This window comes from Nannospalax galili, unplaced genomic scaffold (genome assembly GCF_000622305.1).
Source record: "Nannospalax galili isolate Female #2095 unplaced genomic scaffold, S.galili_v1.0 scaffold371, whole genome shotgun sequence".
NCBI classification, from domain to species: domain Eukaryota; kingdom Metazoa; phylum Chordata; class Mammalia; order Rodentia; family Spalacidae; genus Nannospalax; species Nannospalax galili.
This window is the reverse complement of record NW_008331606.1, coordinates 6,017,112-6,026,283: the sequence shown is the minus strand read 5'-3', so window position 1 is coordinate 6,026,283 and position 9,172 is coordinate 6,017,112. Positions and strand designations below refer to the sequence as shown.

The following is a 9,172-nucleotide window of genomic DNA, read 5'->3' as shown; positions in this document are numbered from 1 at the left end:
AGCTGTCCTGGAACTCACTATGTAAACCAGGCTGGCCTTGAACTCAGAGATCTGCCTGCCTCTGCCTCCCAAGTGCAGGGACTACAGGCGTGCGCCACCACGCCCGGCTTACTTTATATATTAATTTACCCCTTTGCTTTTCCTTCAGGCACTAAGAGAAGAAATGATTATAAATGGAAAGTGGATGATCCAGATGTCAGCCACACCCAACTGTCAGTCAACTCTACCTAATGAATGAATACTCAGGATACTGTGAATGTTACTATTCATCACTTCAGGTGAATGCTGTAGTGTAGCTGCGTCCTCTGAACTGAAACATTCTGTGCTGGAGGGAGGAAAGGGGCTCCTAAGACTCAAGAAGCTAACAAAACTTAAAAGGCTCAGGAAGCTCAAAAAGATAGGAGACTGGAGAGCACATCCAGAGCTTATATAAGGAGTGAACAATTGGTGGGGAGGAGACTTCAGGGGAACTGCCTTCAAGTTGGGCAGGGAGTACCAGGAGTGTAAATTTTGTGAATCGTCACCCATGGTGGGTGGTCTTTGCAGTAATGCAGTTGCCTTAGAGTCACCTCTGCTCCTCTAAGTGAGTTCTCATGCTTGCTCCTGTAAGTAACACCAATAAACTCATTGTTTTATGAAGCTACCTTTGAGGCGAATCCTTTCTCCTCAAAGTGTCCGATCTTGGGTGAATACACTTTTATTCACATCTCCCGGGGGGGTGGGGTGGATCATACAACAAATGCCAAAGCAAAAGCCGGATAATTTGTCACATATTCTTGAAACAATATCTTTACAGAGTAGGCATTCAAGAAAGATTTGTTGAGTGGAATAACAACTTAATGCAAGAGTTCATTTGCTTATACTAGACACCAGGAATCCCAACTTCTGGATTTCTGTCACTTCATTTGGGACTTTGAAATTCACTTTGCCTTGCTAAGGTACACTTTTATGTTTGGAAAAACAAAGCAAAACAAAAAATCAGATTGGATGATCTTTAAAGTGTCTTTCAATCAGATTATTGCATTGTATTTATTTACTGTGTTAGGAAGCCTGGGCTTCCTACGGTGTGTTTGTGGAGGTCAAAGAATGATTTGTGAAGTTGACGTTTTAGTGAGACACAGAAATACACTACAAATAAGGCATAAAATTTGTCATATTAGGTATTAACTTCTGACATGTTGAATTAACAAAGTTAATGTATCTTCTCCAAATGCAACTACAAAGCTGAACACAGTTGTCAACAATGAACCTTTCAGCACTCTGGTAGCCACCAAAGCCAGAAGAGGATGACCAACCAGTCTAATTTCCTTGGTACTAGTCCATGTTTAAAAAGTGCTGAAAGTCCTATGTCCCAAGAAGCCTTCCTCAGGATGAAAATTTCTCTTTTTCCAGAAATTGTTTAAATTTTAATGGAAAGGTAGCAAACCCCGGGATTAGCTGTTCACAGTAATAAGGCATCTGTTGCTGCATCACTCCCAGGGATGCAACTTAGTGTTCAGTGAAGTGCCTCACAACCATGAACTTTAACCTTCTGACTTGAGTTCGTGTGTGGATTAAATATTGTGCTTTCTGTAGAGATAATGCTAGTTCATTTTTGAATTTTAATTTTAATTTATTTTGTGGTACTGGGGATTGAAACCAGTGCGTCATGCATGCTAGGTGAGGGCTCTAACACTGAGCTACACCTCTGGCCCTTTTATTTTTTAACCTTATGAATATCATGACCATGTGTCCCACGTGCTCAGAACTTATAAAAAAGGAAATGACCATGCCATTTTAATGGCAAATGAAAGGATATATGCAGCTGGATTAGAGAGATCATCTACCACACTGGAACACTGAACCATAAGCAGAAAACAATCTCAGGTTTGACATGGAAGAGAGGGGCATGTGGAAATACACGTGAAAACTGAATTTCAAATCCATGATGCAACTGACAAGTTCTTAGAAATCAATGTCTGGTATTTTTTAAAATTTTGTTTTAATTATTTATTTTTATCTTCTGTGTACGGTTTTTGCTTGCATGGATAAAAGTACACCCCACACATGCAATACTCACGGAAGCCAGAAGAAGGCATTGGATCCCCTAGAAACAGAGTCATGGATGGTTGTGAGCTGCCATGTGGGTGCTGGGAGCCAAGCCCCCATCCTCTGCAAGAGCAGCCAGTGCTCTTAACATCTGAGCCATCTTTCTCAATGTCTGGTATTTTACAAAACTCACTAATTTTCAGTGGAAATTGGTAGCCACTACTTCAGCTGAGGTACACCACATAAACAAACATGTCTCTCGTTAGACCATTCCCTTGTTTGTTTATGAAACTGAATAAAGTTACATTTCTTGGTTCAAACTTCACAACTCAATTTTTAAAAATATTTTATTTATTATTTTTATTTTATGTGTATGTGTGTATTGCCTGCACGTAGGTAATAAGTGCACCCGTGTTGTACAATGCATGTAGAGGACAGAAGAGGCTGTCGAATCCCATGGAACTGGAGTTAGGACAATTGTTAGCTGCCATGTGGGTGCGGGGATTCGAACCCGGGTCATCTGCAAGAACAGCCAGTATTCTTAACCACTGAGCCATCTCTCCGGCCCCCAACAACTCAAAATTTTTATGGGTGAACAAAGGGACGTTTTCGTATTAGAGCTGATTCTTTCAAATCTTCCTGAGGATCGACCTTACAACAGTATGTAAGCCCTCGGAAGGCAGAGGCAAGTGGATCTCTGTGAGTTCAAGGCCAGCCTGGTCTACATCATGAGTTCCAGGCCAGCTGGGGCTACAGGGAGACCCTGTCTCAAAAAACAAAAACAAAACAAAACAAAAAAACAGTATGTAAAGTCCTGTGTCAAAATAGTGATTTTCTAATCTTGTAGTTACTTTTAAATTTGAAGTTTCAAATCATCCCGATTTCCATGAAGATCATGATGAACTTGGCAAAATATAAAAGAAAAAGGGTTGTTGATGTCTTGTCTTGTATAAGTATAAATTAAACTTTGCTTCTCTATTTGCATATTCAGCAGACAGTGAAAATGTAAATTTTGGAGATCAGACAGCTTTAAAACTCAAAATAAAATGTCACCAGAAAAGGGCAGTCAAGTTAAACAGGACTTTCTCTAATCCTTTACAACAACTCTAAATTAATTTAAATTTAGTTTTAATTTTACAATTTCAATTTAGTTCTGCATTTTAACACAATTTTCTCTAATCAAAAGAAAAAGTTTACTAATGATGACATCCCATGTAATGTACAGTCTTAAAAAATGATGAATATTCTAGATGGGGATAAAGCTATATGATGAATTTAGCCCACCATGGTGGTGCATGCCTTTAATCTCAACACTTGGTAGGCAGAGGCAGGTGGACCTGTGTGAGTTTCAGGCCAGCCTGGTCTTCATAGCAAGTTCCAGGGCAGCTGGGGCTACAGGGAGACCCTGTCTCAAAAAGCACCCCCCCAAAAAGCTGTATGATGAATTTATAGGTCATAAGTAGGTACAAAGGATATATTCGGCAAATAACTCATCTACCAAAAGGAACATGAAGATATATACGAATAGACTTTTTACCAGATTTGCAGAATAATTCCTACAAGTCTAAAAACCTATTTGTGTGTTAGTTTGCTCATTTGTTATGATGGCTAATGCTGATTATCAACTTGACAGGATTTAGAATCTCCTAGGAGGCAAAACTCTTGGCAAGTTGTGAGGGAGTTTCTACATTAATTGAGGTGGGAAGACCTACCCTAACAGTGGGCACTTCCATGCCATGGACTGAGTTCCTGGACTGAATAAAAAGGAGAAAGTGAGTCAAAGTCCAGTGTTTATCTTTCCATTCTTGCTTCCTGACTGCAGATGCAGTGTGACAAGCTCATGCTTCTGCTACTGTGTCTTCCCTGAAATGACAGAATGTACCCTCAAACTGTGAATCAAAGTAAACCCTTCCTTCTTTATGCTGCTTTTGTTGAGTATTTTGTTATAGTAATGACAAAAGTATTTTTAAAAATGTTGGTGCTAGGCATCAAATTACTGAGCTACACCCAGGCATCTCAAAAGCCTGACTGTTTTACTTTTTAAAATCTATGCATTCCATATTAAAATGCTTTTTCATTTAAAATATTTTGTTTATTAATTTTATGTGCATGAGTGTTTTGCCTGCATGTATGTAAGTGTACCATGTGTGCAATCCCCACAGAAGCCAGAGGAGGGTGTCCGATCCCCTAGAACTGGAGTTACGAATGATTGTCAGCTGCCATGTGGGTGCTGGAAATTGAACCCAGGTCCTCTGGAAGAGCAGTCAGTGTTCTTAACTACTGAGCCATCTTTCCAACTCCCATATTCAAATACTTTAGCGAGAATATTTAAACTCTTGAATTTAGACCACTGATGAATTTTGGGTGAGTTTTGCACATGATGGGAGATAGGATCCAAATTTTATTCTTTAGAATTGGGCTTTCCAGTTATTCCAGGACCACTTGGTAAAAATACCATTCTTTCCCCTAACTGAATGAATTTGGCAACATTTTTGAAAATCAACTGATCATAAATGTGAGATTTCTGGGCTTTCAATCCTATTATATTAATATATATAACTTATGACAGTATGATAAATATTGTGGATTTATTTGTTTCAAGACATGGTCTCAAAAAAAAAAAAGACACCGTCTCAAGCAGCCCAGGTTGGCCTGGAATTCATTGTGTAGCTGAGGATGACCTTGAACTTCTGATCCTCCTGCTTCTACCTCCAGAGTGCTGGGATTATAAGTGTGTACCATCACATATGGTTTTTCCATTTTACTCTTCAGAAGCTATGGTAAATGGATTTTTCTTTTACAATTATTTATTTATTTATTTATTATTAATTAATTAATTAATTAATTTTTGTGTGTGTAGGTCAGAGGCCAACTTGTGGGAATCTGTTCTCTCCTTCTACCATGTGGATTCTGGAGATCAAACTCAGGTCATCAGGCTTGGTGGCAAGCTGAGCCATCTTGCCAGTCCAGGATAAATTTTTTTTGAGACATGGTCTCACCATGTAGCTCTGGTTGACCCAAAACTCATTATGTAGACCAGGCTGGCCTCCAACTCACAGAGACCCACCTGCCTCTTCCTTCCAAGTGCTTGAATTAAGGCAGTACACCATCATCCCCAGATCAGGATAACTTTTTAATGGTGTCATTTTCAATTTGTTTATTGCTAGTATTGAGAAATTCTCATGAGCGTTGTGTGTCAGTCTTATATCTACCACCTTGGTTAACAAATTTTTATGTCTTAGTAGATGTTTAGGGTATTCCTTAGGCTTTTCTGTATACTCCACCTTGTTATCTCTATGTCTTTGTTTTATTTCCTTTCCAACCTGAGTGCCTTCTTGTCCTAGCACAGCCCTCACCAGGACCATGGATGAATAGAAGTGAAGAGATCAGAAATTCATGTTTTGTTCTTGACCCTCTGGAAAAACTTTGCAGTTGTTCACCATTTGGTATAATGCTAGCTGTGGTTTTTCATGGATGCTATTCTAGTTTGTTTCTCCACTGCCCCGACAAAATACTCTGACCAGTACCACCTTGGGGAGGAAAGGGTTTATTGGGTTTAATTCTCCTGGGTCACAATTCATCAGGGAGCCCAAGGTAGGAACTCAGGGCAGGAACCTGCAGGCAGAAGCTGGAGCGCAGGCCATGGAGGAATGCTGCTTACTGGTCCCCTGGCCCATGCTCAGCCTACATTCTTTTTTTTTTCTTGTTGTGGCCTGGTTTCATCCTCCCAGACCATGGTAGTGAGAGGTGAGCTGAGGCCCCTGGTGGCTCTGGGTGCCAAATCTCAACCCAGGCTGTGACCATACTTTCTTTTTTTCTTTTTTGGTCTTTTTGAGACAGGGTCTCCCTGTAGCCCCAGCTGTCCTGGAACTCGCTATGTAGACCAGGCTGGCCTTGAACTCACAGAGATCCACCTGCCTCTGCCTCCTGAGTGCTGGGGTTACAGGAGTACATCACCATGCCGAGCAACTTATACAATACAGAACGACCTGGCCAGGGGTGGTGCTGCCCACAGTTGCCTGGGCCCTCCCACATCACTCAACAATCAAGAAAATGCCCTACGGACATGGTCACAGGCCAGTCCAATGGAAGCAGTTCCCCAATTGAGGCTCCCTCTACCCAGGTGTGTCAAGTTGACAACCAAATCTATCTAGTACAGGTGCCCTTCATTAGATTGAGAAAGTTCCTTCAATTCTTAGTTTTTTTAGTGCTTTTTATCATTAAGGAATGATGAACTTTCTCAAATACTTCAGTTGCATCTATTGAGATGGTCATGGGGGGTTTTGTCCTATTTTCTATTGATACGATATATTAATAGACTCTTGGATGTTAAACAAGCTTGTAATTCTAGAATGAATCCCACTTGGCCTTGGTGTATTTCTTTTAATAGGTTCCTGGAAACAGAAGAGGGCATCAGATCCCTTGGAACTGTAGTTAAAGATGGGTGTTAGCCTCCATGTGAGTGCTGGGAACTGAGCCTGGGTCTTCTGTAAGAGCAGAAAGAGCTCTTAATTGATGACCCATCTCTTCAGCCCCCTTTCTAGTTTCTTAAGGTTGAAGGTTATGTTACTCATTTTGAGTCCTTATTTTTGTTTTTATTAATGTTAGTTTTTGCTTGATATCCTGCTGGAGATGAAATCAAGGGACTCACACATGCCAAGCAAACTACTGTTGAGCTACATCTTCACTTAAATAATTTTTTAAAATTATATTCATTTCCTTTATTTTTGTGAGTGTGCATGCTCATGCCATAGAGGTCAGATCCTGGGTCCTGACAACCCTAACAAACTCAATTACCCATCTTCAATAAGCCAATTAAAGAGACAAATTAATAGTGAAAAGCAGTAAAAAGAGATTTATTTAATGTGGTCACATTGGGACAAGGAACAAAGAGATCCAATAACCCCTCGATTCCATCTTTGGGGACCTGAAATGAGGTTTAGATGTAAGTAGAGGGCCAGAGGTATGCAGAGGTATGCATTACTAGGTAATCTTTCTTAAATTTTATTACTATTTTATGTGTATGAGTGTATTGCCTGCATATATGTAAGTGTACACATGTTGTGCAATGCCCATGGAGGTCAGAAAAGGGTTGTCAGAAGTGTGTGAAATCTCCTACTGGGAGACAAGTTCCTCCTCTAATTGGAATCTGACTTCCAGCCTTTTCGTTCTTCCAGACTAAAATGCCTGGAGAAACTGCACTTTCTTGAGATCCATTGTTTCAATAGTCTGATACCCAAAGGGAGAACACAAACATCCTTTTAGAATGTCCCCATTCCTACCAGGATGGTGAGAAATAAGCAATATCTTTCTCGGGTACTGTTGCTGTTGTTAACTTGAGGTGGAGGTTGCCCAGGCTGGCCTTGAGCTCCTGTGCTTAGCAATCCTCCTGCCTCAGCATCTCTAACTAGGTCTACAGACAAAAGCTGTTGTATCCAATGTAGTATATTCATCTGATACTAGTGTCACCAAGACAGCTTTCTTATGTCTGCCATTTATATGATGCATCTTTTCCCATCCATGTATATGTGGATCTGTTTCTGCCCTTTTCTGCTTTGTTAATCTATTTGCCTTTCCATGCACAAACCCCACATCATCCTTCTATACGGTTATCTACACTATTCTTAAATATTTCTAGGAACTTAAAAATATATTTTGGATATGAATATGCAAATTAGCAACATAGTTTCCCACTTTGAGGGTTGCTTTTTATTCTTTTCATAGACTATTTTAATAAATTGAATTTCTTGAGTTTAATACACTTTCATTTATCAACTTATTCTGGTGCCTTTTGTATTTAAAAAAAAATTGCTCATTCTCTGTGCTGCCTACAAAGGTGGCCACTATCTACTTGGCATCTCAGTTAACCTCAGAGATTTTGTGAAGCCCAAGATCATCCAAAAGAGGACCAAGTGGCTGGAGAGACGTTTCAATGGTTAAGAGCACTTACTGCTCTTGCAGAGGAGTGGGCTTTGATTCCTAGCACTCACATGGTGGCTCACAACTGTCCTTAACTCCAGTTCCAGGGTATCCTACGCCCTCTTCTGGCCTCTGTGGGCATTTCATGCCTGTGGTACACTTATATACATTCAGGCAAAACACTTATACACATAAAATAAAAAGAAAATTAATTAAAAATTAAATTAAAATGTATTTTATTACCTCATGGAGGGCCATGAGGTTCATTCATCATCAGTCAGACTGATATGTCAGAATGAAGAGTAATTCATGGAAATCCAGAGGCATTGGCAACAGGATGCAGTGATGATGATTCAAGGGCCAGCTCCTGATGACAAGCACTTGGTTATGGGAGCAACAAGGATGCAGCCTAGTGGCTTTTGGGAGTTCTCAGTCCCCATTGTCAAGGAGCTGCAAGTTCCACTTCACAACAAATCTTACTGCGTCAACATTGCTCATGGTGTTTCCTCGCAGAACTACAAAGCCGTGATCAAAAGAGCACCCAAACTGGCGACTAGATTCACCTATCCCAGTGCCACACTGTACCATGAAGACAAAAATGAGTGGACAGCTCATGTGTGCTGTAATTGTGTTTAGATGAAACCACAAAAGCTGTCATCTGGACTAAGAAAAGTCATCACTTTTGCCAAAGTCGTTAAGATATTCTCCTTTGATTTCCTATAGAAGTTGTATTGATGTATCATTCTTATTTAGAATCACAATACATTAGAAATTAGTATTTGTGTGTGGTGTGAAGTGAGAGATAAATATTCATTGAAAAATTTTTTTTTGGTCTTTTTGAGACAGGGTCTCCCTGTAGCCTCAGCTGGCCTGGGACTCACTATGTAGACCAGGCTGGCTTTGAACTCACAGAGATCCACCCGCCTCTGCCTCCCCAAATGCTGGGATCAAAGGCATACACCAACATGCCCAGCTAATATTCATTTATTTTAAATGATCAGAATAAACAAATTATCCAGTACCACCTACTTAATTGATTTTCCCCCTGCTTTATTTCACCAACACCTTTTAAAATGTTTATTATTTTTATTTTTATGTGTATGCGTGTATTGCCTGCATGTAGGTAAGTGCACACATGTCGTACAATGCCCGCGGAGGACAGAAGAGGCTGTCGGATCCCCTGGAACTGGAGTTATGGACAGCTGTTAGCTGCCATGTGGGTGCT

At 40.3% G+C, this 9,172-nt stretch overlaps 1 long non-coding RNA gene, 1 other non-coding gene and 1 pseudogene across 2 annotated transcripts in view; 2 read left to right on the top strand and 1 right to left on the bottom strand.

The window, feature by feature from the left end:
* The window catches only part of LOC115069184, a 1,133-nt gene extending 490 nt beyond the window's left edge, over nt 1-643 (top strand). The window contains exon 2 of the long non-coding RNA XR_003848464.1: nt 149-643. This is a non-coding gene — a long non-coding RNA (uncharacterized LOC115069184). The remainder of the gene's footprint in view (nt 1-148) is intronic.
* A 5,086-nt stretch (nt 644-5,729) lies between these two features.
* LOC115069199 lies at nt 5,730-5,859 on the bottom strand. Its single transcript, XR_003848480.1, has one exon. It is a non-coding gene; the product is annotated as a small nucleolar RNA ACA64 (small nucleolar RNA).
* LOC115069189 lies at nt 5,763-8,583 on the top strand (annotated as a pseudogene).
* Nucleotides 8,584-9,172: the final 589 nt, after the last annotated feature.